Below are 7,936 nucleotides of genomic sequence, written 5' to 3'. Positions count from 1 at the left end.
TTCCACTGCAAAATGGTCCATTTATATCCCTTTTTTGTTTACTTTTGTCAGAGATGTGTATTCCATTGCCATTCATGTATTATAGGTGCATGAATTCAGTAGCATAATTGAATATATTCCAGTGGTGTATTATAGTATTGGGTTATCCATAAGGCTGACAGTGTCAAAAGGTATTGACTTGAATCTTTTATAGTTCAGCATATTAATATGGCTTTACTTTTTATATCTTGATTTTATACTTTTCTGCTGCATGGTTAACACCAAGATAAAGCAAGACCTATATAACAAGAAATGTAACTTCTGTATCTGACAAGATCAGTCAAATCCCCTCAGGATTTACCCTAAAAACCTGTATAGCTGTTTGTAGATCCTTTGTCATTGTCAGCCAAGTGGATGAGTCATGTCCATTGCTTGACCAATTTGCTTTGGAAGAAAGCCTGAGAGAATGTTTTCTCTCCATGTGACTCTCCTTAGACACACTCTGCAATGTCAATCGCTCTATGATATTACTTGATGGAAGAACTAAGGCAATTATTCACTAAGCATACAGATTCCAGGACTTTCTCCAAAGACAAATAAAAATGAAAAATTCTCAGACAGATTTCAAATTCTTTTCTATGCCATTTATTAAAAACTATAGTATTTCTTGTGGCGACTAAATTTCTGAGTAGAATGTAGATTTCATTTCCTAATATTACAGCTTTGCAAACATTAATTTAATATCAGTTCTCTACATATAAGCAATTAAACCAATCTAGAATTGAGTGAGATGATGTACTACAGTAATTATCTTCTTTGTCCACAAATGCTAAGTATTAAACACAGCTTATTGCGGGAACCTTGAGTCAAAGTGCTCTTCATTCCTACAACAAAAAAATTGATATAAGTCCCTTTTTAAAATAGATAAAAAAGAAAAAGAAATGTAAAGAGGCGGAGAAGAAAGGTCACAGTATTTGGCCTATTGAAAAAGGAAAACAAAAGAGTAAATAAAATGTATACTAACTAGAAATGAAAACTAACCTAAGAATAACACATACAAGGTAACAAATACAGAGAAAAGGGAAGAGAAAAGTATGCTCCTATTATTAATGGCCTCCACCAATGTAGTGGTAGCCACAATCTTGATTTGACAAGGTCTTCTTTGATGCTGATTCATGAGTTCAGTGACTCAGCACAAAATTATTAACTCAATTCTCAAACCACCTTTCGCTGGCTTTGTGAATTCCTCCTTTTCCATCAGGCTTCTCTGATTTTTCGTCAGCCACTCCTCTAGTTCTCTCACTGCTTTTTACTTTAATATCACAAAAGTTGTTCAGAGGAAACAGTTTAAGTCAGGAACACCTCCTTCTTCCACCCAGTGCACACATGTTCATAACCACCATTTCCACTCAGGTACTCAGTAGTTCTCTCCTGGAACATGCATTTTATGATTCACTTGATGGAAGATATTTTTCAATGTTAAAAATCTTCCTTTTGCATTCAGTTCAATCCTTTCTCCAACTCTGTTTAATCATTTGATGTCTTCATAAGTTCCATGAAAAGTCAAATTTCTATGTAAATGTTGACTTTATAAAATCTAATTCACCATTATATTTCTCCTCTTCCACTTTTTTCTCCCTGTAATTTTATCAAACCCTATAGTTCTTTGAAAAACAATTGCTAGTGTTCTTCATACAATTAAGAAAATAGCCTCTTTTGAAGTTCCACATTGATGCTCCATTGAAGTAACCATTGATGATTGCCAATCTATAATTTTAAGAATAAAATTAAATTAAATCTCGCATTTTGGGCCTACTTAATGATTCATGCACTAATGGATCAGCACACTTAGGGGGCAATCATGGGCTTTTGGGTACTTCAGTAAATGTGTGTGTCTCTCTTAAAATGGATCAGAGATGTTTTAAAATTTTATTAAAAATTGAAATGAAGACAAATCACAACCTCTCACTGAAGATTAATTCTGATTCTAGTTATTAATATTATAAAATACACAGAAGGTGAAGGAGAACACTGCAATGGGAAAAGGAATTTCAGAGTAATTTGCAAAATTTTAATGTCAGTACATTTTACAGTATTTCATAAACATTTAAATACAAGATAGCTTATTAAATAATAATTCTATTTTATGAAAGTCTCTTTTCACCTACTGTTTTCCTTTTTTTTGGTACCAGGGATTGAACTCAGGATCTTGCACTTGCCAGGCAAGTATTTATTCTACTGCGCTATCTATCTGGCTCTCACCTACTGTTTTGTGATTAGAACATCTATTATTATACAGTATAGATTCTACATGAAAATATGATTTAGTTTATAACTCAACCTACATTTTAGTTCCAAGATTTGAGAATGAAATTAAAGAACCTTACTCAGAAGCATACAGAAAACATGATATTTTTCAACTTCCAAATATATTTAAATATTTGTCTTTCATATGAAAATGAAAATGCAATGAACTGCACAAAAAGTATGGTAATGCACACTCAAATGAAAATATGGGCTTCTATCAGACATAAATGTTGGCATTTTTATAGTCTGATCTTTAAGGTACTTATATTTTATGCTTTAAATTATCCATAATGTTCCTTCTTTAATTTTTTCATATTCATCTGTATCTGTAAATAAATTTAAAGATTGGGTCTGGGGAGATAGCTCAGTGGAATACGTGCTTGCCTGGCAAGCTCAAGGTCTTGAGTTCAATCCCTGGTACCACCAAAAAAAAAAAAAAAAAAAAAAAAAAAAAAAAAAACATAAAAATAAAAATAAAATAAACTTAAAGGTGATGGTTATTTTTTTATTCATTTACATTAATATCCAAATGGAAACAAATTTGTTCTCTCATATCCCCAAGGAAGGAAAAAAATCAGGAAATTTCACTCAACATATTCAAAGAGCCCATACTTTCTAGCAAATGTTTCATTTGTTTTTTTCCTTTTTTTTTTTCTTTTTCCCAATGCCATCTCCCAAGAATTCATGGTTGGCAAGTGCTGCCTGTTGCCTACAAGAAATCTTCCAAGGACTGTCTTCTACCACATTGTGCATACAATAAAAAGAGCAAGTGTGTAGGGCCCATAATGAAAAAAAAAAATCTCTGTTTAAAGAACTGTCTGCTTTGAAATATTAACTGTGCCGTGAATCATGGCACAGCATGTGTGCAGCAGGCAAATGCAGTACTGGTCTTGTATTTCAAGAAATGAAGTTAGGTCAGAATTTCAAGATTATATGCACAGTCAAGCTGAAAAATGTTTTGATTAAACCACTATAAGTTTCTGTTTTCATATCTGATAAATATTATGAAAGTAATTTGCATTTTAAAAATAATTAGAAAATTGAAATAGGTTATTTTTCAGTATTATTTTAAAATGTAAGTTTATTTGTCACTGAGGATAAATATTAAGCAATTACTGACTCAGGCATATTAAAGCAAGACAAATCTTCAATACACATGACATTTGAAGAATAAAAAGCTGAAAGTCATAATAAAAGCTAAGATTATTAAAATGTGCATTTAATAGTAATTTTCTGCTCCAAATGTTTCCTAAATACTAATTTTAATATAGCAAATTATATCAGAAAAAAATACTAAATACCTACATTTATTAATAAAATAACCTTTACACTATTTCTTTGTAATAATTGATACATTTCAGAAATTAATGCTGTTCAATTTTTCGCATTAGTAATAAAATAAGTTTGTCATTTACTAATTTGAGAATTAATAAATGAATTCAGCTTGTTTTTGTGATTCATTAAGCACTAAGTAACATTGACTTCTTATTAATTTTTAGAGTATTTTTTTACAAACAGTGCAAATGTTGATATCTCCAATTCCCCAAATTAGAAATCTGTGTAGTCCTTTAATATTCCTATGTCTTTGAAATTTGATCATTTTTGTAGTTCAACTTTTTCTATAGGAATCACAAAAAGCCTGAGGCTCATGTTGAAATGTCTGTGTCTCAGTCGAGAAGTGAGGAGTCCCTCAGCAAATAGTCAGAGCTTATTTATTTATTTATTTATTTATTAAATTTTGTATCTTAGGGAAGGGTCTACAGGGTGTTCAGGGTCTCACTATTGGATCAGACTTGCACTGATTCTCCTTTTTACAACCTCCCATGAGCACCACCACGCCCAGTCTCAATTGTCACCTCAGCGCCCCCGGGGTGGGGCTGGCACAGCAGGCCTGAGGATGGAAACCCTGGCCCTTGTGCTTGCTTGCAGGTGCTTTAATCTGCTGAGCTATTTGGCCACCTTGGCTTATGTTTAAGTGGAATAACATCTAGAAACCACACTCTGCCAGTTTTATGCTTGCTCATTGCTCATTCAGTGGATCCACCGAGCTAAATTAAGCATGAATGTACGTACATACATAAACATTAGTCTTTAGATTTTTAAATATGTGAGGAGATGGGAGAAATTGAATTCATTAATTTTTATAATTCTTCCATGTGGATATTACTTGAAATTTTATGAAGTAAAAACACATTTGCATCTATATTTGTATATCTGCAAACTCAAGGAGAAGTTGTATATTTTTTATTTTAAACAGAATAAAAGGATAAAAATAACAATCAGGTTAATACCATTAGAATAGTTACTACATTGTGTACTGTTGTCTTCCCAGTAGTAATTAGAGTAGAAGATACAAGCATGATGTCTTGCTTATACAATATTAACACAAAACTTTCTTGTTAATCAACTAAGAGAAGCTGGCTGTGTAACTACGTTATCATTTGTATACATATATTTTTCCTTTCTTAGTTTCTCCTTTCTGTCATATGACTTTTCTTTAGGACAGTTTCTTCCCAGTTCAAAATGTCTATTGCACATTTCAGATCTTACTTGTTCATGTGTACAAATATGGGTCTGATTCATTTCACTTATGAGTTGCATGCACTTACCTACAAAATACTCCATTTGTCATTCTTAAAGACTGAGTAGTACTCGATTATATTTTTAAAAATACAACTTTTTAGAAATTCATTCCTTGATGAATGAGCATTTGGCTTGTTTCCAAGATTTAGTTATTACACATTGTGCTACTATAAACATGGGTGAAGATATATTTCTGTGTTGCGATTATTTTAATTCTTCTGAGAAGATGCCCAGAAGAGCAATAGCTGGATGGAACGGGACCTCTCCTCCTAGATTTTTGAGAAATCTGCACGCTGATTTTCATAGTAGTTGCAGCAGTCTACACTAGCATCGACAGTGGAGAAGAGCTTCTCTTTCTTCGCAGCTCTTTTATCATAGGTTATCAGTTGACTGGTTAATGATAGCTGTTCTCTCTGGGGTGAGATGGAATCTCAGTGCTGTTTTAATTGGCATATCTTGAATGACTAGTCATGTTTAACATATTTTATGTATTTATTTGCCATCTGTAGTTCATCTGAGAAGTGTGTATTCATCTCAGTTTCCAATTTTTGGATTGCGTCTTTTAATTTGGGGGCTTTAATTTTTTCAACTCTTTATATGTTCTAATATGATTCATTTGTTTATGGCATAACTGGCTACAATTTTTACCACTTTGAGTCATGTCTTTTTACTTTGTTAGTAATTTCTTCTGTTGTGAAAAAGCTTTAAAGTAAGATGAGATCTCTTTTGTTGATTCTTCTTGCAGTCTGTGTTTGTTCATGAAGTCTCTGTCTATACCTATGTATGTAGGAATTGAGCCTACTTTCTCTTACAGAAAATTTAGTGTTTCTACTTTAATATTTAGATCCCTGCTCCATTTTGACTTCAGTTTCATGCATTGTGATAGATACTGGCCTAGCTTTAGTATTTGGCATGTGGAAAGTCAATTTTTCCAGCACTATTATTAAAGATGCTATTTTTCTTGAAGTGAACATTTTTGGACCCTTTATCAAACATAACGTATCTGAATGTGTTTGTAGTTGTATCAGCATCTTTCTAATCTGTTCCAGTCTGTTTTTTCTGTTTGTTTGATTATTTGTTTTTCCCATACTATGTTGTTTTATCACAGTAGCTTTCTAGTATACATTTAGATCTGGGATTCTGATGCCCACTGACTTGCCTTTGTTGCCTAGTACTGCTTTTGTTATTCTATGTCATTTCTGCTTCCAAATGAATTTCATGAGCCTCCCCCCCTCGAGACTGGGCATGGTGGCACACACCTGTAATGCCTGTGCTGGAAAGGCTGAAAACTGAAGATCACTGTGAGTTTGAGCTGTGCAGGGAAACCCTGTACCAAATATTCAATAAAAATAAGAAAATAATTTCAGCTGCTGAGTATATTCCCTTGTGACAGGTGAAAAACTGGTAGTGATAATTTGATTCATTAATTAGGAGTTTCCAGGTCATACAAAATTTTAAAGAGCTGTACAGCCAATTCCACCATATACCAGAATTTAAAAATGATTGACTTTGAAAATCTTTTCTAAGAGATACATAGAAACATCTTTCATTTGGCTAATATGTCCCAAAACAAGTCATTTAGTAATATCAATTGTAGAGAATATAGCCCATACACAGCTCTCCCTCCCAAAAGCATTGTGGTGGACATTTCCCTCCCTGTGGGCTCATCAGACATTAAAAAATTAACAATAATTGACACCTCTGTGTTTTCCATTTGGGTGTGCAACACGATATCCATAACCTTCCCCCATTTTTAAGGTGCAACACCAGCACGTGGTCAGAGGTTTTCCATCAAGCCAATCCAGCCAAGATTTTTGTCCCACTAAAAATATGGAACCAAAGAAAGAGCAAGTAGTTTTCCTCCACTGACATGTTGGGCAATGCCCTGTCTTTGAAAAGCCTTAATTTAAAAATTATGTGTGATTACAAAGCTGGCATAGTAATTATACTGCAGGAAGAAATAAGAATGTGATGAGGGCTGGCCAGAAGGTTCAGCAGACTAAAGAGCCTACTAAGGCAGGTATAGGGACAGGGGGTTCGATCCCAGGTGTGTAATGCTAGCCCTACCCCCTGGATGAGCTAAGAAGGTTACTGAGACTGGGCATGGTGGCACACACCTGTAATCCCAGTGCTTGGATGGCTAAAAACAGGAGGATCACTACAAGTCCGATCTATGTAGTGGGACCCTGAGGACATATATAAAAAAGTGTGATGAAAATAAAATCTTCATTGTTTGTATGACAAAATGTGTAACAATTTTTGTTCAACACAAATAATTTAGAAACAAAACAAATATATGTTGAAGTCATTGTCTTAGTATACATTTTTAGGGATAAAGTTGCATTAGAGTATGAGGAAACATGATGTCAAAGACCAATTTTGCTGTCTGAACTTGATAGATATTTTTCAATTATTTCTGTATATTTGTTCATGTTGAGTGTATATATGATCCAGGCAGAGTTGGGTACATGGAGAATAGCACAATATAGAAAATGACTAATGTCCTACACTTAATGATTTACATATTGATATGTTAATGATAATTCATAAAGAAATATATTAATGTGAAAATGGAGTAAATATATTTTTAAAATAAAATCAATATGGTGATACAAGTACATGTACGTGTTACAGATTTATTTATACAAATAGCAGAGGACACAAGAAAATGCAGATAAATTACAACAAGATATGAAATATGGTTTTATTGATGTACAATAGAAAAGTCTGGAGTTATAGTTTGACTAGGTGTTTGGCAATAGTCCACAGGCTGCCAAGTTAGTTAGTGCAACATAAAAAGTGGGAAGTTTCTTTCTTTTTTTACTTTTCCTTCTGTCTTAGTTATTGTTTACTCTTTGCTGGGACAAATACCCTACACTCAAAATGAAGGAAGGAAAGGTTTATTTAGTTCAGAGTTACTGGAGGGTTCAGTTCATATTCTGCTGCCTCCAAGGCAAACAGAAGCAGTTCATGCGGCAAAAAACAATGAAGAGGGGCTGGAGAGATGGCTCAGTGGTCTAAAGCACCTACTTAGAACAAGCTTCGCAAAGCATCAGGGACCGCGGTT

The sequence above is a fragment of the Octodon degus genome, unplaced genomic scaffold (genome assembly GCF_000260255.1).
Source record: "Octodon degus isolate 3935 unplaced genomic scaffold, OctDeg1.0 scaffold00106, whole genome shotgun sequence".
In the NCBI taxonomy this organism is placed as follows: Eukaryota; Metazoa; Chordata; class Mammalia; order Rodentia; family Octodontidae; genus Octodon; species Octodon degus.
This window is presented reverse-complemented; position numbering follows the sequence as displayed.